This window comes from Bos taurus, chromosome 22, assembly GCF_002263795.3.
Source record: "Bos taurus isolate L1 Dominette 01449 registration number 42190680 breed Hereford chromosome 22, ARS-UCD2.0, whole genome shotgun sequence".
NCBI classification, from domain to species: domain Eukaryota; kingdom Metazoa; phylum Chordata; class Mammalia; order Artiodactyla; family Bovidae; genus Bos; species Bos taurus.
The window spans coordinates 50,645,001-50,667,836 of record NC_037349.1 but is presented as its reverse complement, the minus strand read 5'-3'; the positions used below and the strand labels follow the sequence as shown (position 1 = coordinate 50,667,836).

The 22,836-nt window shown below is 49.4% G+C and overlaps 1 protein-coding gene across 3 annotated transcripts in view; it reads left to right on the top strand.

The window, feature by feature from the left end:
* The first annotated feature begins 5,043 nt into the window (after positions 1 to 5,043).
* The window catches only part of DAG1 (dystroglycan 1), a 48,667-nt gene continuing 30,874 nt past the window's right edge, over positions 5,044 to 22,836 (top strand). For 2 of the 3 annotated variants that reach the window (XM_005222705.5, XM_024982387.2), the window contains exon 1: positions 5,044 to 5,186. The gene's annotated coding sequence lies outside the window, so the exon portion shown is untranslated. Of the gene's footprint in view, positions 5,499 to 22,836 lie in introns of all 3 variants that reach the window. The other variant, XM_005222706.5, reaches the window with a different exon arrangement.

The following is a 22,836-nucleotide window of genomic DNA, read 5'->3' as shown; positions in this document are numbered from 1 at the left end:
GACCAGGGATTGAACCCAAGTCCCTTTGCTTTGGGAACATGGAACCTTAGCCACTGAACCACCAGGAAAGCCCCATCGCTCTTTACCCTTATTTATTTTTTGGTTGTGCTGGGTCTTTGTTGCTGTGAGTGGGCTTTTCTCTAGTTGAGACGAGCAGGGGCTACACTTTGGCACGGTGTGTGGGCTTCTCATTGCTGAGAAGCTTCTCTTGCAGCCTCTCTTGTTGTGGAGCACAAGGGCTTCAGTAGCTGTGGCTCGTGGACTCTAGAGCCCGGACTCAGTAGTTGCGGCGCACAGGCTTTGTTGCTCCGTGGCGTGTGGAATCTTCCCAGAGCAGGGATCGAACCTGTGTCCCCAGAATTGACAGGCGGAATCCTATCCACTGTACCACCAGGGAAGTCCCACTGTTTATTAGTGCCCCTCAAGATGTTTGGATGAATCCCTCTTATTCTTCCTCGCAATGCTGGGGATTTCCCAGACCACAGGTGAAGTTCCCAGGGGCTCTGCCTGTATGTGTCAACACAGCTTAGAGCAAAGGCTATCTGTCCACTAGAGGTTCAATGCTTTCCAGTGTTCTAAGGACATACACATCAGCCATGAGTGCAGAGTCAGAACCCATGGTTGTAGGGTAGCCTATTAATGTCTCTTGACTAAGAGGCCACTGAGAGGAGCCCAGGCTGATGACAAGCACAAGCCCAGATCACAGGCCTCCTCTGAGAATAAGAGGTCTTTCTGTCCTGGAGAAACTCTGGCTGAGCTCGGAGCCAGACATGGACATATGACTAAGCATGGGGAAGGGACTCTCAATCTGGCTGAACAAGAAGAGTGTGGGTGGTGGAAACCCCCTGGTGGTTCAGTGGTTTGGACTCTGAGCTTCCACTGCAGGTGGCACAGGTTCGATCCCTGGTGGGGGAACTGAGAGCCCAGAAGCCACTCAGTGTGGCAAAAAAAAAAAAAAAAAGAATGTGAGCGACTTCCCCTAAGACTCTGGGTTTAGGAACTAGCGGGTCAGTGACTGAAAAGAATTAACAAATGGGTCCCTCAGTTTTGCTTGCCTCCACTGGCTGCTCGGCCAGACGAGAACTAATCTGGTGTTTAGTCCAGTGCTCAAGGCCACAAGCCCAGCGTTTTGAGAATAATCACCCAGAGTTGGCCTTGGGGGACTATCTTATCCCTGAGTCAGAAAGGAGTGGAATGTGGCTAAGGGAAAGGGCAGCAGACATGTGTCCTTCCAGGGGAGAGGTGACTTTTTTTTTTCCTTAAGTCTTTATTGAATTTGTTCCAATATTGCTTCTGTTTTATGCTTTGTTTTTTGGGGCCAGGAGGCATGTGGTATCCCCTGCTTTGGAAGGCAACGTCTTAACCACTGGACCACCAGGGAAGTCCCGAGAGGTGACTTTCATTCATTCGACCAACCCTCACCCTTTCCATGGAGTTCCTGTCCCCACAGGACGGCGTGTTCTTGGAAGGCCAGCTACCTGGCCTGGCTAGAGGAAGGCCCTGGCCAGACACGTATGAAGGGGTCAGGTGGAAGCGCTGTGGTAGAGGGTCCTACAAGGGTAGGAACTGCATTCTGGGAAGGCTGGTAGTGACCAGCAAACACGCCTACTGGCAGTTTCTCCCGGATAAACTTATCAGCCCTTTCTTTCTGCCAGAGCTGCTGGACAATCTGCCTTCTGTTAAAGCCAGACAAAAGGGACCCCTCCCTTGCTCTGATTTGGCTGTTCCTGCTCGCCAAGCCAACGGCCTCCGGCAGGCCTGCAGGCCCAGCATTTGTATCATCAGGCCTCCACCCTCAGCCAGCACTGACCCCTTCTCTTCTCCTTGGGGGCCTTGGGGGAGTATCAGGAATACCAGCCTCCCTCTCTCTGGAAAAGTCTGAGGCTGGGCACTGGCCCTTGGCCCTCAGTTCCTAGGGAATATGCGAGAATAATAAAGGTCTGGAAGCCTAGGACCAGAAGAAAGTTTGGTCCAGGTAGATGTTTGCTGGATTTCACTTGAGCTAGAACCAAAGCCCTCGCTTCAATCATATCAGCCCCAAGTAAGCACTGGGTCATTTGCTGTGGGCCTTGTACAAGGCTTAGACTTTTGGGGAATAATTGCCAACCAAGAGGCAGCCAGCACTCCCTGATTCCTACCTTCCCAAACAGAAGTTGAGCCTCTATTACGCGCGTGATGTTAGGCGATCATTGCGACTTGGGATCAGGCAGGTGCACGTAACTGGCCTTGAGGGCTCTTAATCTAGTGCGGAAGACAAACCTTACTTAATCTGATAATCTTCCCAAAGCCTCTGACTGGGGGTCTAAGTGGAGGGTGGAGGATGCACAGGAGGCTATACGGCCAGGCGAGTTGAGGGCCGACTGTCACGCCTGAAGGGTCTCATTCTCCATCTCTTGATCAGTTCTCTCTGGGCGCATACCACGTGGGGCCTTTGGGCAGCTGTTCCTGGGTGTGCCCTGGGCCTCACTCTTGGCTGTGCTTTCCAACTGGCTGTGAATACCAGGCCTGACCTACGATGGCTTAGGCACTGCTGGGGTTCCAGTATAATCTCCCAAGGGTGAGTCACTGGGGACCCTGTGCTGAGCCCTAGGGTGAGCCGTGAGACCCCCGGGAGGGGAAAGGCTTCAACTTTCAGGACTCCAGGAAATAACAGGGCCTTGACTTTACAGCACCTGACCAACCTAGGGGCCCATGAAGACTGTCGGCCTCCCTTCTTACTCTGGGGTGGTCTCCATGTGGGCTGGTTGGGCTCCAGTGCGGACTGGCTAGGCCCCAAGAGGCTGGCTGTCCAGGCCCCCTACCTTCGGGGCCTGAAGGAATAGGAGGTTGGGGGAACCCCACCTCCAGGCAAAAATAAGAAAGCCAGCAATGAGGCCCAGGGCTTGCAGCTGTTCTGGCCTTGTGGGAGGATCTGCCAAGGCTGGAGGACTGGGGGAAGGGAAGAGCATCAGAGCCAGCCTGGGACCACAGCATCACCAATGAGCCCCAAACCTGGAGAAGCAAGGACTGGAAAGATTTGGCTGTAAGGGTTTCAGGCAAACTCTGGCTGTTGCTCCTTTCCTCCTAGGACTAGGAAGGGCCTATCCCACCTTTTGGCATCAGCTAGTCAAGGTAGCGAGACCTTCTCTTGGTTGGAGCTCTGGGGGAGCTTGGGCATGGATGGGGTGCTGGGACTCTGGAGGCCAGATTGAAGCCTGGTGCCTCATCTAGCACGACCAGTGCCAAAAATGAAGAAGGACTGTTACTCTAGCATCCACTGCTGGTCAGTGAGGACCAAAGAGCAGCTAGTAGTCTTTGGGCTCCTCTGGTGGTTCAGATGGTAAAGGATCTGCCTATAACACAGGAGACCTGGGTTCGATCCCTGGATCAGGAAGATCCCCTGGTGAAGGGAATGGCAACCCACGCCAGTATTCTTGCCTGGGAAATCCCATGGACAGAGGAGCCTGGCGGGCTACAGTCTATGGGGTCACAAAGAGTTGGACATGACTGAGCGACTAACACACACACACACACACACACACACACATACACAGCAGCTTCTGTGTAGATGCTATGAGGGATGAGGCCTGTACTCACTGCTGTCTTTTGTTTTGGGAACACACACACACACACACACACACACACACATATGTAATTATATAGTCAGACACTAAAATACGCAGCAGAATCTCAAGCTGCAAAGCAGTGTCTGGTGTGCCTTTTTGGGTGGGTGGGAAACTCTGTAAGCTGAAGGAGTGAATGAAAGAATGTATTTTGTTTATAAACCTGAATAAATTCCTGCATTTTTAGCCTTTATGAAGCAGCAGAGTTTTAAAACTGGATTTGAGAGGCCATCCATTTTTCAGGCTTAACATCCAAGGGATGATCAGGGAATTTGGGACTTTTTCCTGGTTTTTAGTTCTTTTTCCAGTTCATTTCCAGTGAATGAACCTTGGAGCCTCTGCATTTAAGTATAAAGAATCACAAACAGGTATGTGTGCTGGAGACAAGGCGTTCTTTTTGCTCTCTGAAATTTGCTTCTTCCAGTTCTCCCTATCGAGGGGGAGAAAGCAGGGGAGACCAAGAGCTGTTGGGATTCTCTGGGAGGAATCCGAGGCAGGCAGCAGCCAGTTCTGTGTTCAGAATGTACTTGCTGACAAGAGTGCGGGCCTGGAATTCCAGGCTGGCCCCGGGCCCAGAAGGGGATGGAACCATCCTGAACAGGGTTTGGGGAACAGACCCCACCTCAGGTCACATCCCCAGAGTCATCCCTTATCTGTGGAGTCTGGGGCCTTTGAGATAGTGGGTCTAGGTAAGCCCTGGGGAGAGTGAGAGAGTCTTTAGGACCCTCTCCTTGAAGGGAGACAGACCTCAGCAGTAACTCCCAGCCCTTTATTCACCCAACTCCCTGAAAGAATGTGGGGCCTCGAGCGAGTGACCAGTGCCAGCGGGTCAGAGCTATTTCTGGCGGCTGAGGAGGCATCGGATTCCGGGTGTTCAGGGCAGGAGGAGGAGGAGGATGGAGGAGGGTCAGGCCTGAGGCGCTTCCCGGACGCGCCGGCCTGCTGGGGGCTAGGCCCCCCGGAGAGGGGCCGGCTTCCTGTTCTTCCGGCCCTCGCCTCAGTTTCCCCATCAATATAAGAGTCGGGCAACGGGGCCATCATCGTTCCAATCTGGAGGACGCTTCCTGATTGATTTCTTGGTTTACAAATAACCTGATCTGAGTTTGAAGGAAATCAGGAAGGCGGAAGGCAGTCTATGGGTGGCCAGTTGCGGCCGGGCCAAGTTATCCAGCCTGACCACCCGGGTAGGCTGGATGTCTGTCAGACGCCCAAATGCCTGAGGTAGGGTGGGGAGCCCCTCCCCCACCGCTAGTCCTGAGCTCTCCGGGCAACCCGGACGGGACGAGGCGTGTCCCAGGGACCGACCCGGCGGGCCGCGGGCGGGATTTCCAGGATGGGGGCGTGTCCTTTCGAGCGGGGGCGTGGCGGGCCAATGAGCGGAGCGGCGCGGACGGGGGCGGGGCCTGTGCGCGGGTGCGGCGCGCTGCGGGGCGGCCGACGCAGGCAGAAGCGGGCGTCGCGGGGACTGCCGGTCGGCGCCGCGCGGAGCTGGCCGCGGGATTGGCTGCGGCACTCGCGTGTCAGGGGGTTGCTAGGCTTCGGTCGCGCGCCCCGCCCTTGCGCTCCGCGCCCTCTCGCCGCCCGGTACGTGCTCGCGCGGAGGCTGCGGTGCGGCGCTCGCGCTCCTGGGGCTCGGCGGCGGCGGCGGCGGCGGAGGCGGGAGCTTCGCGCCGAGTCCCCGGGAGCAGCGGCAGCGGCAGCGTGTCGCGGCCGGAAAGAGTGAGCACCTGCCGCGGCCCGCCCGGCGGCGCTCGATGAGTGCGCCGCCCGTGCACTGCCGCCGAGCCTGCCAGCCCAGGCCCCCCATCTCCGTCGCCGGCGGAGCCTCCCGAGGAACACCTGCTGCTGCTCGCTATTTGGCCCGGGGCGGGGACACGGTCGCGGACGTCCTTGCGGGTGAGGCGGCGGCGGGGCCCGGGTAGAGCCGCCCCTTGCTCTCGGCCCCTCAGGCACAGGCTGGGGGCGTCCAGAGTCTGGGCCCGGGCTGCGCGCCGCGGCGATGGGCCAGGCCTCAGCCCGGCCCGCGCTCCCGGGAACGCGGGGCCTGCGCGTCGGCCGCGGGCGTGTGCGGCCGGCCTGCGGACTGCCTCCCGGGCTTCCATCGAGGGTCGCGCCTCCCAGCTTGGCCAGATCCCGAGGTTGGGGCGTTGAGCCCCCTCAGGAGGCGGGGAAGGGCGCCGCAGCCGCCGGAGCCTGAGCTCAGAGGCTTGGGGTCACCCCTTCACACACAGACACACTTGGGCTTCTTTGGAAGCCTGCTGCTACCTTTTCACCTTTTCACTTAGTCTTTGGAAAACGATCTTCACCTGCAGGAATATTTGGAAAAATGTCTTCGGAGAAATGGCTTTCTGGGTTTAGAAGGCTTCTGCTGTAAATTTCAAGTTAATTTCACACCATCTCAGCTGCTGATTTAAAATGCATATTTTAATCTCTATGACTTGAGAAGCTCTAAGACCTGTGAACTTCAGAATGAGTTTTAATGGTGACCGTAAAGTTTGGCCTTGGTGAGAGCTACACGGCCTGGGACAGCACGGTTATAGCCTAGAGTTCTAACTTAAGAGCCCGGCCTGCTGCTTCCCTAAATAAGCGAGTAGACGTGATTCCTGGCTTGGAAGCCAGACTTCTGTGCAGGGAGGTGGTGTTTACAGGACATCAGTTCAGAGGAAGAGTTGAATGTGCTACCAGGTGTTTGGGAGTTTGGTGTAGATGGGTTGTTGTAACTTTATCAGGTTGTTCTATGCTTAGCTCTTGAGAGAGGTAATTTGGGGATGTGCTTTTTTCTTAAAAAAGAATTCAACATGGGAGGCATAGTTTGAATATGGAGAAGTTGAATTGAACTTTGCTGGCCTTGGAGCCAAATAATCAGAGCTCCTGGCCTGCGTGCTTAAAGGAGATTGAGGAGCCATTTCTTGGAGCAGTGAGATTTTGGGAGGGAGTTCGATGAGCCTGTTGAAGGCTTGCAGGATACTGTGTGAAAGGAGATGCAAGCAATGCAATTTGAGCAACAGACATCTGATTGGAACATGAAAGCTTGTGTTGCTGTGTACCTCTGTTGAAAGAGGCAGAGAGCCAGCCTTCACTGTTCTGAAAAAGTGATTTGGCAAAGTACGTTCATTTATTTAACAAATACTTGACTTGATTCTGTGGTAGGTCCAGGGGACCCATGTATTGGGTTGGCCAAAAAGTTCATTGAGATTTGTCCATACACTTTTCCAGAAAAGCCCTAACAATTTTTTTTATCCAGCCCTAAGAAAGAGCCTGGTTCTGCCCTAATGGAAGTCAGTATGGTGGGCAGTGGGGGATGGAGGACCTGTGATTGATAGTGTCTGCCCACTCAGTGTGCTCAGATGGTTCTTGGGAGCCTGAGGAGAGAGGGAGTTCCTGAGCCAAGGCTTGCAGGGCCAGCAGAAATTAGCTGGGGGACAGCAAGGTCCCGACTCAGGGAACCACATGTACATGAGTGCCTAAAATAGCACCTGTGAGTCCTCCAGCTTGAGAGGTGGGGGCCCCTGGCCTTTCTCTTGTGCCAAGGAATTCAGACTTCAAATTCAAGGTGCCAGAGTCTGGGAAGGGTTTTCCTCGGTGGAGTGGTGTGGTCCAGACCTATGTTTAGAAAGGTCTTGTTGGTGGCCACATAGGTGGTGCAGGAGAGGATGGGAAAAGGACCTAGGGCTCTGAGTTAAACCCTTAGAGGACAGATGAGGGTGAAGGAGCCAGCCTAGGAGACTGGCTGAAAAGTTTGAGCAAAGGGAATTCCAAGCTGTGATGGGGGAGGAGGCTCTATTCAGGAATGTGTGGGCCAGAATATTTAACATGACCAAGGCTTTAAATCACCTCTTTTGTAAATTTGCTAGTGTCTCTTGAACATTGAATATGGTGGAATTTGGAGGGACCCTTGGGCCACTTAGACTGGGGTTGTTGTTTACGAAAGGAGAAGCATAGCATTTTTTTTGTTGTTGTTGTTAACCTTAACCTTATTTCTCACTTGAACCGGGAGCATCGCAGTTTTTCTTGGGCAGGGCTGGTATATTAACCCCTGAAGTAAATAGATACGTGTTCATCCTTGTTGAGGCAGATGAGCGCATGTTCAGTCCTTTAACCTCACAGTCATTCCAGCCTTTCCTGAGCTCTAGATCAGTGATGCGATGGATCTGCACCAGCACAGTCTAGGGCCTTCGGAGTTTCTGCTCTACATGCACTATTGTGAATGCTTCTGAGAGTCCTTTCCAGTGGCTTAGCAAACTGAGTCACAGATGAAGGAATGTTCCTAAGGTCACACAGCTGTCATGTGGCGGATTTAGGATTTGAACCCTGGTTGGACGTTTGGCTCTGCCCATCTGTGTTTGTGTTGTATCAGACTAATAATGGTCTCAGTTGGGTCCTTCTCTGGCAAAGACCAAGCCCAGGTGTTTGGTGGTGGGCAGAATGCTGGGATGATATGAGAAAGGGATCAGTGATCCCACATGGAGCTCCAGGAACATGCTTTGAGGGGCTATTTTCAGAAATCTAGGATTTATCAGAGCCTTCTTGAGCCCTGCGCTGGTGGCTCTGGGCACTGTACTAAAGTAAGCCAATGAACTTGGGTCCTAGGCTGGAGAGGGCAGACCTTAGGGGAGAACTAGATTTGAGCTAGACCTTCAAGAAGGGTTAGTGGTTTGATTGGTGAAGGAGTGGTGGCAAGAAGGTCACAATTGCGTGGAAGAAAAAGAAGTGAACAGAGGAAAGGGGCTGGGGCGGGGAGAAGGCTGGGCTGTTTTTCTGTATGTTCTGGAAGGTTGAGTTGGAGTCAGAAGGCCACATGGAGAAGTTTGATGTTATGGAAGAACAGGAAACCTTGGCGATCTCAAAACACACTGTGATGGGATCAGCTCTGGGTTTTCAGAAGTGAGCCCCCATTGTGAATGTTGAGGTTGGGCTGGATTAGAGACAGGTTGGTTAATTACTGCTGTGGTCCACTGGGGAGATAGTGGCTCTGAACTAGAACAGTGGTCAGCAGGGCAGTGGAGATGAAGAAGGTTCAAGATGAGCCAGTTCAGCAGATGTTAGGGACCTGAATGCTGCTGGTACCAGGAGGGATCTACCACAGACTGAGGCAGGAGGTTGACAGTGAAAAGATGAGGATATGAGGCTGCATTAGCCAAGCACTGATAAGGACTTGAGAAACTCCGAATAAAGAAGGGCCCCTAGGGAATTCCCTGGTGGTCCAGTGATTAGGACCCTGTGGGTCACTGCGGAGGACTGGGTTCGATCCTTGGTCCGGGAACTAAGATCCCACAAGGTGTGTGGCATGGCCAAAAAAAAAAAAGAAGGGCCTCTAGATTGCCTGAAGTGGGGAAGGCTTGAGTTTCTGTGGCAGGCAAGCAACAGGGCAAAAAAGAGGTAAACTTAACGAGAGAGCACAACTTGTTGACCCACTTGGTAGGTAGAGGGAAGCATCTATACTTTCAGATACTCAGAATCATGGTGGGTGTAATGTAGCTTTAGACTGGGTTTCAGGTAAAGAATTGCCAGTGACTTGCACATTTGACCTGTGCAAGGCAAACTAAAGGTGTCCCATGATGGTGTGACGTCAGAGCCCCTTTACCCCATGCTTCCTTTTTAAGTTGGTTTTTTTTTTTGATTGTAGCCTTCTTGATAAGAGGCACATAACTAGTTGAGCTGAATGGCAAGTGGTGATAGACTGATTTTGCGGGTGGGCAAGAATAAGAGTGAGGTCTTCCGAGTTGTTTTTTTTTTTAAGATTTTGTTTATTTATTATTTTTACTTGGTGTGCCAGGTCTTAGTTGGCGCATGTGAGATCTATTCCCCAACCAGGGATTGAACCTGGCCCCCCTGCGTTGGGAGAGTGGAATCTTAGCCACTGGACCACTAGGGAAGTCCCGTCTTAAGAGTTTTTTTCCTAACCAATGTAGGAAGTCAGCAATGAGAAGTTTGACTCAATATTCCAGGTTCCGGGGTACCTTGTTTAGATTTGAGCGACTGCAAGAGGGTAACGGCTTGGAGGCTGGAGGCTTCCAGAGTATCAGAGAAGTAAGAAATGCGGGTGTGAACATGGAAGGGGACCCAGAGGGGGACTAGAGTATTGAACCATAAGGGAACTCTGAGTGAGAATACAGGTAGTGTGGGCTTCTAGGTGCTCTGTGTATTGGTCAAGGATTTCTCCCTCCTCCACGTTCAGGAGTGTTTCTGTGCTTTTCCAGTGTTACGGTTTTGTTGCTTAAGCCCCCATCTTTCTCTGCTGTTCCTGGGTTGACGCTCCAGTCCTGAAATAAGATGGTGGTGGTTTTCAATATGCAGCTAATTAATCTGGTCATTTCCCAGTAGGTCTGTGTGTGCCCATGTTTTTGGGCACTAATTTAAAGTAGTCTTCCTTTGAGTTGCATAACCTGCTTTGCCTTTTGACCGCCACTCTTCACTCTGATCATTAGTCAGTGATACTGCTCAGATAGCAATTTCTATAAATAGGATTTTAGAGTAGTTTACAAAATTACACCAGCCAGAGGGCTTAATTTAGCCCTAGTGAATAGGGTTTCCTATTTTCCCATTCCTTGGGTTTGAGAGAGCTAAGCATTTTCTTAGCTTTGCTCTGGGTCCAGGGTGGAAGGATGGATGGCCTGCCATGGTACAGTATCATGAACTGAGTGTGTCTAAGTTGATGAAACTGTCCTGTGTTCTCTGTTGGAATGAAGTAAATCTGAATGAACTTTTGCAGTATGTTGACTTAATTTATATTTTACAAGTAGAATCCTAATGGGAATAATCAGCTGAATATAAAAAATCATTTTTATAACACTGTCTTTAACCTACACATCCTGTGATGCATTTAATAGTGTTTAGGTTTTGCTTCTCAGTTATACCTTCTTGAGCTAATTATTTTTGAAAATACCCCTGTCTAAATTTTAGACATCGAAATTAATTTTGTATGTTTTGAAACTGTTTATAATTTTTTGATCCTAGATTGACTCTACAGAAGACATTTCATTTTCTTTGTCATCCTTTGGCAATAAAGGGTGACTGGTGGTGTGGGCAGATTGAGTGGCACGCCCCACTTCCTTTGGAGGTGGTGGTTGTGGTGTATGTAATGCCGCCTTGGTTGTGGACATTCACCAATATCGGTTCCTTCTTTTCCTGTAGGGCTTCTGCTCTCCAGGAAGATAAGGCTTTTTTTTTTTTTTTCTGTCCTTGCTGCACGGGATGTGGGATCTTAGTCCCCCTGCAGTGGAAATGAGGAGTCTTAACCACTGGACCACCAGGGAAGTCCCCTTAAGATAAGGGTTTTAAAGCAGCCTGGCACTAGAGCTTGAAGAAAGGTACTTGGAAAGGGAGGTTGCTGCTAAAGCAAGAGGAGGGATAATCACGTACTTGGCAAAATGATCATGGAATTTTAAAACACTGTAGTGGGGCAAACGCTGTATTAAATAATACATGTATTTAAAAAAAGAAACGTGGACGATGAAAAAGTCGAAAGTAAGGGGAAAATCTCTTGTCTTCCCCAACTTTATTCCTTCTTTAATGCTAACAACACATGGTTAATCTCAAAGAATTCTAAAGGATTTTTGCACAGGGGAAATAAATCTTTCTTCGATCTATCCCCTCGGTCACTGCTTCCCCTCCCTAGAAGCAGCCGGCATCCCCTGATTCCTGGGTGTCCTCCAGAGATGGCTCTTGGGCAGCACTTTTACTGAGTTAAAATTTAATTTTTAATTTTGCTTTTGCCCTCCCAGCATTATAGTATTCATTGTTCTATAAATATAACATTTCTGATGGTTAACCTGTCTTTAGTTCTTACACGGTTGTTAATCTTACTTTAGTTATAGTAGATAATATTGCAGTTGACATCTTTGTACGTAGCTTTTTTTTTTTTTTTTAAAGAATCTTTTTCTTACCTCCACAATATTAAATATAAAACTTTTGGGAAAAGTGCAGTGTGACTTACACTTTTGAAGGAGCCCATTTATAACATCAAGTGAGGCAGGTTTGTATTGAATGTCATTTTTTAAGCACTGTGTACATTTTCCCTAGTCTCTTTTCTGTGACTTGCATGTGTGTGCAATTTTTGGAGCTGCCTGGAGGCCAAGACTCGATATTCCCTGCCATTGGGGGTATGTGTAGCCACAGATTCATTCCTGAGGCAGTCACAGCCCTCAGATACCCTAAGTATAGGGGAGTGTGCCAGTTGAGGGAAGCTTAAGGACGAGTGAAGCCCTTGGAAGGATGTGTCATACTCAGGGAAAAAGAGGCCAGTGCCCATTTTCGTCTGTTTTGGCGTTTGCTCTTCATTTCTGTGGATGTTGAGTTTTTGTATATGGAGTATGGGAATCCACAAATAAGAAGCACTGCTTACAGAGTCCTTTCTAATAGCTGGTGTTAATGTATACGCATTGAAACAAATTCGTGGAGTTGGAAGATGCCTGTTTTGGCAAATGTTAGAGTTGTCTCTGTTTTACTTCTCACTGCACTGGGAACATTTCCCCCGGGAATTCCAGGGGTTGATAAAGGATTACTTAAGGAGGCTCCTGAGGCTGTCTGTGGCCGAAGTGAACCAGTTCTGCCTTGGTTTTCGGAAATGCCTCTTTTAATTAGCCTAGTTGTTCTCCAGGGCTGGGTTGATTCTTTAGCTGGTTTTTGCCAAGGAAAATGATGAAGTCAATGATAGAATTGCAAATACTATTTTCTTTTTATTTGGCTGTTAATCAGCACGTGGTACACCATCCATTTTCTGGGCCCTCACTATACAAGAAATGCTTTCATAAAGCATTCATCTCTCGTCGCTGTAAATATCCTGTTCCTGCTTCTGCTTGGGCTGGTGGGTTGTCTTTGCGTTGGATCTGCTCTGACCTCAGGGAGCCTCACATACTGGATTTTTGAGTAGTAGAGACTAGCCTGATGAGTAGTCCTTGAACAGGGGGGCATTCTGGGTCTTGTGGAAAATGAGGAAGTGTCGAGAACTTTGCCCCACCTGTTATGTTAAGCATCCTGGACTAAGTGTCTTTTATTTTTAGACTTTTGAGCAAGGTTGGGAAGACTGAATTGCCTGAGTAGAGAAACTTGGTAGGAGGAGACTAGAAACTCTTTATTAAAGATCTAAAAACAGAATTCATTAAAATCACAGATAACAGAATTCCTGTCTCCTTTCCTTCTCTGTGTTATTCCCAGCTGTTGTGTCTGCTTCCCTGGAAAAGATCACAGTATTTTGTCAGGAGGGTCAATAGTCAGACTTAACACACTGCATTTGCCAGTCTGAGTATGTGCTTTATCCAGTTTTAAAAGTAGTCTAAAAAGTGACTGGATTCCTGGGCACTGGGAAGAAATCTTTAGCGGGAAAGATTGATTGTTCTTGCAGTACGAGCCCTGGGCTGACGGGGACTGTGGGGTGCCTGAGCGTTTGTTTATTTTTTTTTTCCTTCTGGTTGGACACTGTTGACCAGAGAGAGGACACCTGTGTAGGCCACCTCATCCACATGACTTAATCAGTTGGCACCTTAGGACTCCCTTCTGGTTTTTCAGGAGGGGTCCTTTCTGGCTAGCGCAGCTAGAAGGGAAAATGGCTGCTCAGGCTGTCTTCTTCCGCAGGCCTCTGCTGCCCTGGGCTGCCTGTGCCCTTTCCCTCCATGTGAGGGGGTGAAGGAATGTCCCGGCCTCCCCTCTCCCCTCCTGCCATGCGCTTCCAGGGAGAATGGGGCCCATTGTGGGCTGTGCACAGCCCTCCACTTAAGTGTCCGGCCTGCCGTGGCCTCTCTTCAGTCTGCTGTGGCAACGGGATGCTGAGGGGGCCACGAGCCCGACGAGCCGTCATTTCCTCACAGGCTGCCCTGCCATTCAGGAGTGCTCTGAGCCACGGTGCTGGTGCTGTTTGCCCTCGGGGCTGCGCTCTGATTTTGTTATGTCTTGGTCAGCATTCTTGTGGACCCCTTTCCAGGGCTGAGCTCACTCTTGCGGCAGATCTCAGGCCATATTTGGAGAGGCAGGCCTGCTGCTCCCAAGGGTGACTGAGTGCTGGTCACACGAGGCTGGGGAGTTGCCCCGGGCCTTTGTTGTGTTTTGAATCCACTGGGAAGCATTGGATTAATCTATTTGTGAATGAAACTGGACTTAGATTCTTGCTTTGCAAATTTATTCTGGCCTTCAGTTGTATCTCAGTAGAGCTGGGGAAAAACTTACTTTGGCCTTAATCAACTGTAGAATTTGTTGAAGATGTGAAATGCTGGAATATGGGATAGGGGAAGCCAGAGAGACTCAACTTAAAATGTGTGTGTGTGTTTTTAAATTTATCTGACTGCACTGGGTCCTGGTTGTGACATGCAGAACTCTCAGTTGTGGCGTGCGGGATCTAGTTCCCTGAGTATGGATCGAACCCAGGCCCCCTGCGTTGGGAATGCAGTCTAAGCCACTGGCCCACCAGGGAAGTCCCGAGATTCAGCCTATTAAGAAACAGGTTTGTTCTGGATACGGGAGCTCTCTCTTGATACCAAACTGCCTTACCCATCAGGTAGTTATCCTGACCCCAGGCCAGTGTGTCCTTGGGAAAAAAATGTAAGAGATACTTAATGATTTAAAGGAGACCTTAAAGACTTAAAGAGTGAACAGATAGAGGTCACTGGCTGCTTCTCTTTCGAGGGTGTTGGCATCAGATAAGGAGCCAGGTTTGTCATCAGCAGTTGTTTAGCAGGTTCTGTGAGCAGGGTAGTTGAGCGAGCTGGTAGTGGAATGGGAGATGGAGAAGGCCCAGTCAGGCCTTCCTGGAGCTGGCGAAGGCCTTTTCTACATGAGGTCTATATTGATTGCCTGGAAGGCCACTGAGAAATTTGCTCCTCTAAAACCCAGGTAGGTTGACTTTGGAACGGTCCTGGAAGTTGTTCTTGGAAGGCAGCTAAGCTACCCACTATACCACGAATGCCTCGATTTGAAATTGTTCTTGCTCATAGTAAAAAAAAAAAAAAATCCATTCTTCCCATGATGCTTCAACATGCACAGTTTCTTTGTTTTCTGGGAAGTGTCTTGTGAAAGGAGCAGCTGGTACTTGCATTGCCCTGGATGTTTGCCTTCCTCCTACGTTTTTTTTTCTTTTATTACAGGAAAAAAAAATTTTCAAGCCTATTTTAACCTGCTACCTGAGCAGAGTGATCTGCTTCCTTCTCCGTTTTAAGATTGGGAGTGGCACTCGTTTTTATCAAATAAAGGAATAAAACTTGCTGTGCTGAGATAATACTGCAGATGCCAGCTCTTTTTATAAATGATACTGAGTTTTCTAAAGGAGAGTTGTTCTTTCAGATAGTGCCTCATCATGCTATGGTCTCTTGGGTCGTGACCTCCCAAGAGGTGAGGTCTACCCACTAAAGGCCCTTGCTTTTTAGCAAGACAGGCAAGGACCTGTGGTACAAGTTCGATGAGGTTGGACAGTGAAAACACTGAGTACCCTCAGCAGTAGAAACCTGAGCCTGAGAAGGGAATATACCTTCTCAGGTATATACCAAGAGAGCTCAGAGGTCCTGAGCTCTCTTGTCCCCGCTGCCTCAGGAAAATCAGGAATCTCATCCCGGTAGGCTGCTGTAGAAAAAGTATAACTTTCTGGTAGTGAGTCCTACACCTCTCCGTAATTGGTACCTGTTATTCTTACACTTGTACCTTTTTCTGGTATAAACTTGAGAGTCTAGTATTTAATAATTAAAAAAAAAGTGTTAGTTGCTCAGTCGCATCTTGACTGTTTGCAACCCCTTGGACTGTAGCCCGACAGGCTGCTCTATGAAATTTTCCAGGCAGAGTATTAAAGTGAGTTGCCCTTCCCTTTTCCAGGGGGGTCTTCCCAACCCAGGGATTGAACCTGGGTCTCCTGCGTTGCGGGCGGATTGGTTACCATCTGAGCCACCAGGGAAGCCCAATATTTAATAAAGGCTGGACATGTTTCTTAGGCTAAGTGATTGATTCAGGCTTTTTTTAAATTGTGTTTCATTTTACATATGTAATTATATTTTATGTGTACCAAGTAGTATCATATATTTTTTTTAAAAAGCCTTAGGCTGTGAGCACATCGTGCTAAGTCACTTCAGTCATGTCTAACTCTTTGCAACCCTGTGGACTTCTGTGTCCAGGCTTCTCTGTCCATGGGATTCTCCCATCTGTGCTTCCCAAAAGGCAGCACTGGCTTGACTGCTCGCTGACCTGTGGAGCTTTGCGTGCTGTGCTGTCTCTCTTAGAGTGGCTGATCCAGGAGGGACTGGCCCCAGCAAGATGAATAAAAGACAAAAATAGTTTGAGGATCAAGGATTTTGGTAGCTGGACAGTGGTGTTTGTGAGGAGCTCCTTTGGCGATTCTTCGATGGGCCCAGCTTGTTTTCTCGAGCCTCACTAGTGTGGTAGAAGGAGCTCAGCCTGGCAAGGTTGTCATATGAATTGATTGACTAGAAGTGCTTGGTTTCCTTTTTTTTTTGTATAATATTTATCTCTGAATATTCAATTGCACTGCATGCCTGGTTTGAAAAGCCCTTGGTTTTCAAAGGGCTACACGTATGCTTTTTTTTTTTTTTTTAGCATAAACTTATTTTTTCCCCATGTGACCATATGACTTCTTGACTAGGGGACTTATAAAACTGACTTTTCAGCTAGCAGATGCATTTTAAGAGACTTGGAGCCAGTGGGCGCGCCTGGTTGAATGTTGGGCAGTAGCAGTTTCTGTAGCTGGAACACACAGTCCAGCTGAGCTGTAGGGCTGGAACTCTTTAGAACAGGAATTTTAAGTCTTAAAATTAGTGTTCTTGCCTGGAGAATCCCAGGGACGGAGGAGCCTGGTGGGCTGCTGTCTATGGGGTCGCACAGAGTCGGACACGACTGAAGCGATTTAGCAGCAGCAGCAGCAGCAAGATGAATTTAGTCTGGAATGTCAGAACCTTACTCTGTAAAGTCAGCATCTTTCCTAGAAACCTGAAGTGTTTGGGGCTTCCTTGACTCCCTGAGGGACAAACCGAGCTTAGAGCTGCTGAGTATAAGGAAGATAAGGGTACAGGCACTGTTGCCTGATTTCTGAGTGGAGGATAATTATCCTAAAGACAAAAATTGGGTTCCAGCCTCCGGATAATGAAAGCACCAGGCTTTATGATTCTGTGTCCAGAGGGAGCTGCCTGCCTGTGGGTTCCTACTGGAGAAGGCTCCAGGTGATTTCCAGATAGTGAAGGCATTTGGTCTCTGACCTTTGTTTTAGAGGCATTGAGGATAAAGCTGTTGGCTGTTATCAGATAAGAAAATGACCTGATACCCCCCAGAGGGGAGCGGAAAATCTCTAAATGGTCACTAAATCCTCTGAAAGGAAGCAGAGCCCACAGGGCTTCTCCCAGCCTGAGAGTAGCTCTGGGTCAGGGAAGGGCCTCACAGAGGAGGCCACTGTGAGGAGTTGATGCTCAGGACAAGAGAAGGAAACCCTGCTGTGGAAGTAGTCCATTTCTATTGCAGGCACTACAGACTCCTTATCACTGTAGGGGGATCATCGACCTTGGCAGTTTGATTTCAGATTTGGGTCTGGGGTGGAGAAAGCAGGATGCCCAGCGGTGTGCATAGTGATGTCCACATTCCTTCGCTAGGCTGCTCATTTAGGTTGTCTGAAGCACAAAAGTATTAAAACTGTCAAGAGATTGTGGGTGACTGGATTAAGGTCATTTGTATTTTGTATATATATTTTAAGGTGTGTGATGTGAGGGATCGGGGAGAGGACCTCACAGAGCTGGCAGGCAGTAATAGGTTATTTTCAAAGCCAGGCTGACATTCAGGTGCACACTGACGTGTCTGTGACCTGTGGGGCTCTTTCCTGACCCTGATGCCATACCTTAGTCGTGATTCTGGCGGGGCCTTCAAGGTGAAGTTTCAGGGAGTTGGCAGAGTTGACTGTGGGGAGCCATTTTGGTGTGGTGCTGATATGCATGAGAGTGTGTATGTGTGTGTGTGGGAGGGTGCTTTGGGGATAATTGGGGAAGCTGCAAGAGGAGATGGGAGAGGACTTAGGGAACGTGAGCCTTAGCAAGAGGTCGGGAGGGAAAGGATCACTCCCAGTGTGTGGAGGAACCTTGCTCTGTTTGCGTTGTTAATCCCCAAGTCATCGGAGGAGGTAGGAAGCAAGGGTGCAAGGGGTTACTGTCTGGGGATGGTGAGGGGTGGGGACTGGAGGCCATCATGGGCCAGGTCAGCTAGTGGTAGCGGTGGGAGACGAGTATAGTGACTTTGGCCAATCCTGAGGTGACAGACTTCTGGCCGCATAGATAGAGCCAGCTGAACAGAAACAGAGGCTGTGAGGGTGGACTCGCCCCGAGTTGGGGGGCCTGAAAGGCAGTGCTGGTGTGCTTTGCCAAGGGAGCAAGTTAAAAACCCTTCAGGCCCTGGGAGTCAGGAAAATCTGCTGTGAAGGGACTAATGACTAGACATGTCGGGATTTGGGGGCACCCAGTTTAAAAAAACTACACTACCTTTACCCTGCCCGGGGGAACCAGTTATGGCTGCAGTGCCAGCTTAACAAGCAGCAGAGAGTGAGCCGCCAGTGGGGTTCCCAAGGCCGAACCCCTGAATTAGAGGAGGTCCCCTCCCAATTGCCTGTGAGGCCACCCTCTCTTTTCCAGGCTTCCTGGTGCGGTTCACTTTCTGCAAATGCTGCTTCGCAAAGCCCTCAAGCTCTTCCAGGACTGGTTTTATGTTTGAAAGTGAAAGTCACTCAGTTGTGTCCAACTCTTTCCGGCCCCATGGACTATACAGTCCAAGTAGCCATTCCCTTCTTCAGGGGATCTTCCCAACCAGGGGTCAAACCCAGGTCTCCCACATTGCAGGTGGATTCTTTACCAGCTGAGCCACCAGGGAAGCCCAGTTTTATGTTTACTTCATCTTATTTATTTACTTAATATATTTTTGACTTGGAAAAAACTTCACTAGTGTAAAAAATAAAACAAAAATGGAGAAAACAAGGCCACCCCCCTTCAAAAAAAGTAGAGCTTAGTAAATTATAAGGTCAAGAAAAGAGCTTTATCTGTTCCCCCAGAGGCTTCTCGGCACGCTCCAATCCTGCCACAGCCTGCTCTTTCCCTTCCTTCCCAAGGTGACCCCATCCTGTCCTTTTGTAGCTGCTTCCTTACTTTTTTTTTTTTTAATAGTTTTATTTTCCCAAATGTCTGTCCTTAGGCACTGCAGTTTAATTTGTGCATGTTTTGTTAATTGGCGTGTGTTTTAAGTTTCTTTATCTATATTTCCCTGCTCTGTCCTGTTTCCTGGCAGTTATCTGCTGGAGAACCTGGGCCATTAGACCTGTGGGGTCTCTCCCAGTCCAGAGTGAGCAGTTGTGTCCCAGGGTGCAGAGCAGCACGCCCTTCTCTGTGTTTACTGTGAATGGGCAGCTGGATCTAAAGGCTCGATCTGCCTCAGCTCTGGGCCTTCTGGCAAGGCGGAGGTGGTGTGGGCCTTTGCTTTCCTTTTGTTCCATATCTTGCTCATAGGCAGGGATCCAGAGCACCACTTCTGTGGCAGGACAGTGGGGCCTGAGGAAAGGTCAGGCCAGCTCAGCCTCTCAGTGGCTCCACCGTCTTTGTCAAACCAGTTTCCCCAGCATGGGTGTGACAGGTGTGGCAAGGGGAAAAGGCTGGATGTGTTCTCTGGTCTGATTCGCTGATGGGACTTCTCTGGTGGTCCAATGGTTAAGAATTCGCCTGCTAGTGCAGGGGACATGAATTCGATCCCTGGTCTGGGAAGATGCCACATGCCACGGGTCAGCTAAGCCCGTGCACCACAGAACTACTGAGCCCCACTGGAACCCTTGAGCCGCAACAAGAGAAGTCACCAAAATGAGAAGCCCATGCTCTGCAACTAGAGAAAAGCCTGCACTCAGGGACGAAGACCCAGCACAGCCAAAAGTTAGTGAATAAATAAATAAATGCAAAACAAGAGTCATGACTTTAAAAAACAACATAATTCACCAAGGTTGGTTCACAGAGGGCCCTCTCAGGTCCTCTCTCCTTCCTCCACACTGACCCTTCTCCCCAAGGCAGAGCCTCTGCCTTCTCCACGTAGGGCACACACAGCCCCAGGGGTCAGAGCTTAGAGAGCAGCCAGACTCCATAGTCTTTCGCCATATCTGCGCTATCAGGCCACGGAGGTTGGGAGGATAGTGGGACCCTTTGTGGGCTGTGGTCGTGGCCTCACCTGCTGGTCTCCAGCCCTGGGTGCAGAGACTCGCCTGACAGGATGGGGAGGCATGTCAGCTGCCAGTGTTGTTGGCTGGCAGCTGGAGAGGGGGGCATGTGGAGGGCCAAGGTGAGTGTTGCTTCGGTGTGAGGGTAGCCTCAGGGTTCAGGGCCAGGGACTTGTCCACTAGTCCTGGCTTTCTTGTCTGAAGCCCACCCCAGCTTACCCCCAAAATTTGATGAGCAGCCTGAGCCAGGGGCTCAGGTGTGGGGCCAACCACGTGGTCACCTCAGAGCGCTGCTGCCGGGTGAGCTGTTGCTATGAGGCCCTGGAGGATCAGGGCTCTGCTCACGGCTGGCCTCTACCTGTGAGTGGGGTTGGCTGAAGAGTTTGTTTGGGTTTTTCCATACGCTGTAATGGAAGAACCCATATGAGCTTTTTGGCCAACCCAATATATAGCAAGCTCATTGTCCTTCAGATGGTAACTGCCCCTGAGAAGAGGTGTCTTGTGATTGATGGGTCAGAATTGATCTGGCCTTCCCCTGCTATGACACTTCCCATGTGCCTGTGGTGTTTTCATTAAAGTCACACATTAAAAATTCCATTTATTTTTACACTTAAATACTTTTGAAGCCAGGTGCATTCAGATTTTTGCATCCTCTGTATGCATCAAGGTTGCTTAGGCCTAAGGAGGCCGAGCAGGCTTTGTTTTCTTGCCTTGAATCCAAGTTTTCTGAGGGTTGTCCTTTGGGGAGGAGAATGTAAGGAATTCCAGAGTCAGGGAGGCGTGGGCTGTGCTGGTGGAAGGGCTGGAGAGGCTACTGGGCACTGCTCAGGGGCTGCCGGAAGGAGCCGATGTCAGCAGTGGGCATGGCGGGGAGGGGAGTGCTGAATTTTCTGTATTCGAGATCTGTACCACTACATTTAAGAATTGAATTCCTTGGAATTTGGTGAGGTCCAGACCGCAGATCTGGCTAGTTGCTTAGGTGGTGAAGCAGGAGTTAAAGCCATGTTTTCTGGTGTTGGCTGCTCTGGTGTCCTTCACTCCTAAGAGTGAAGGTCCTTAGAGGTAGTCCTTGCTTTTACCTCAGGTGTTAACAAGTGGCAGGTAAGTAGCAGACCCCAACCAAAATGGTCCCAGGCCAGAGCAGAGTCATCTCATTCTTGAAAATCTATTCTGTTATAGATGTTGTTTCACTGAATCGCCTGCTGACTATTAGTGTTTAATTTTTTTTTTTTTTAACGCTCACTGTGAAAAACAGCCGAGGCAAAATTTACGTGTAGCAATATGCATAAATCATAAATGTACAGCTTGACAGTTTTATATATGTATAGACCACTGAGATTAAGGTATAGAATATTTCCAGTAGGTTCTCTCATGCCTTTACCCAGTCAGCATCTCCGCAGAGGTAACCACTGTTCTGGTCTTGAGCCTAGTTTTCTCCTCATGACCTTTATTTGTTTGGCTGTGTTGGGTCTTAGTTGTGGCATAATTTTAGTTCCCCCACCAGGGGTCGAACTCACATCCCATGCATTGTAAGGTGAGTTCGTAACCACTGGACCACCAGTGAAGTCTCACACTTTTCTTGACCTTTGTGTACGTCAATGGTATAGAGTATGTATGTACTGTATGTACTTTGAGGTGCCTGTCTTTTCTTGCTGAATGCTAGGTCTCTGACATCGTTGTGGGTCTGTACAGCAGTTTGTTCTCTTTTGTTTAGTATTTCACACATGAATATACCACAGTCTACTGCTTTTCCTGTTGGTGGACATGTGGGTAGTCTCAACTTTTGGCTATCATGAATAATACTGATAAAAAGCCATCCTTTTCCATGGCTTCTAACACCTAAGAGTGACTTAGGTACACTTCACATTTAAACTGCTGGGAGTTTTCTTGATATGCCTTTGTTGTGTTTTGTTTTTGGTCTTTTTAAAATTTTTTTTTTTAATTTAATTTTATTTTTAAACTTTACAATATTGTATTACTTTTGCCAAATATCGAAATGAATCCGCCATAGGTATACATGTGTTCCCCATCCTGAACCCTCCTCCCTTCTCCCTGTTTTTGGTCTTGTGGAGAATTTCAAGCGCACTCAAAGACAGAGTAATGTGAATCCCATGGGCCTGTCACCAGCCCCAGCGTCCATCAGCTTCCGTTCATCAGTGGGCCAGTCTTGCGCGTTTGCACTCCTGACTGTTGTCCCCCTGCAGCCGCCACTGTTTTGGAGCACATCTCAGACGTCGTGTCATTTCATCCCTCAGTATTTTAATGTGTTCCTGTAAAAGGTAATGGAGCCACAGCAGCTGCTGAAGGGCTTCCTGCTCCTCTCTGTCCTCACGGTAGAGTGTGGCTCCTGGTTCCTGTCTACCCTTCATCCTGATCGAGTTGCCTGTGTCACCTGCTTCTGCCGGCAGTTTTTGAACCGGGAGCCAGCATGGTGTAGAGCTGGGAGGGTCATCTTAGGACGTTGGTATGTCCGTCACTGTGGTGGGCACCACTTTCTGTTGGATTAATTGTCATGTGTACAAGTTAGGCTGATCCAAGAGGAAGGTGGGAATGGACTGGTGAGTACTTCTTTGGTGCTCAGATACACAACTGCCTCTCCCAGATGGCTGCACCGGTCTGGGACAGATGGTTCTTCCGCAGTGCTGCTAGAGTCTGGAGGGTGTGACCCCCAGGACAGGTGGGCTCCAGCATTCCTCCGAGACCCTGCCCCTCAGTTGAAAGACAACAGGCGTCAAACTTAGATTCAGTGATACGATTTAGAAAAGGTTAATGTTTTTCAGAAAAGTGAAGCTACAGTATGAAGATTAGACTTGGGAGCCCCCAAGTGCCCTCTAGTGTCCCTCTCCTGTCCTCCTTGGGCTCAGCACTAGTATTTGTGTCCCCACTACCCTGAGCCCAGAGTTGTTCTGGGATGGGCCCAAGAGGCACCCTGGCCCAGGGCTGGCCCACAATAGGAGCAGAGAGCACCACAGATACCTTATTATTGGGAGTAATTAGCTCGTAAATTTTCCATAGCAATTTTCCTGAGGTAGTCAAGTCTGACTAGAAAAACAGTGCCATGTTTTGATTCATTAGTCATCT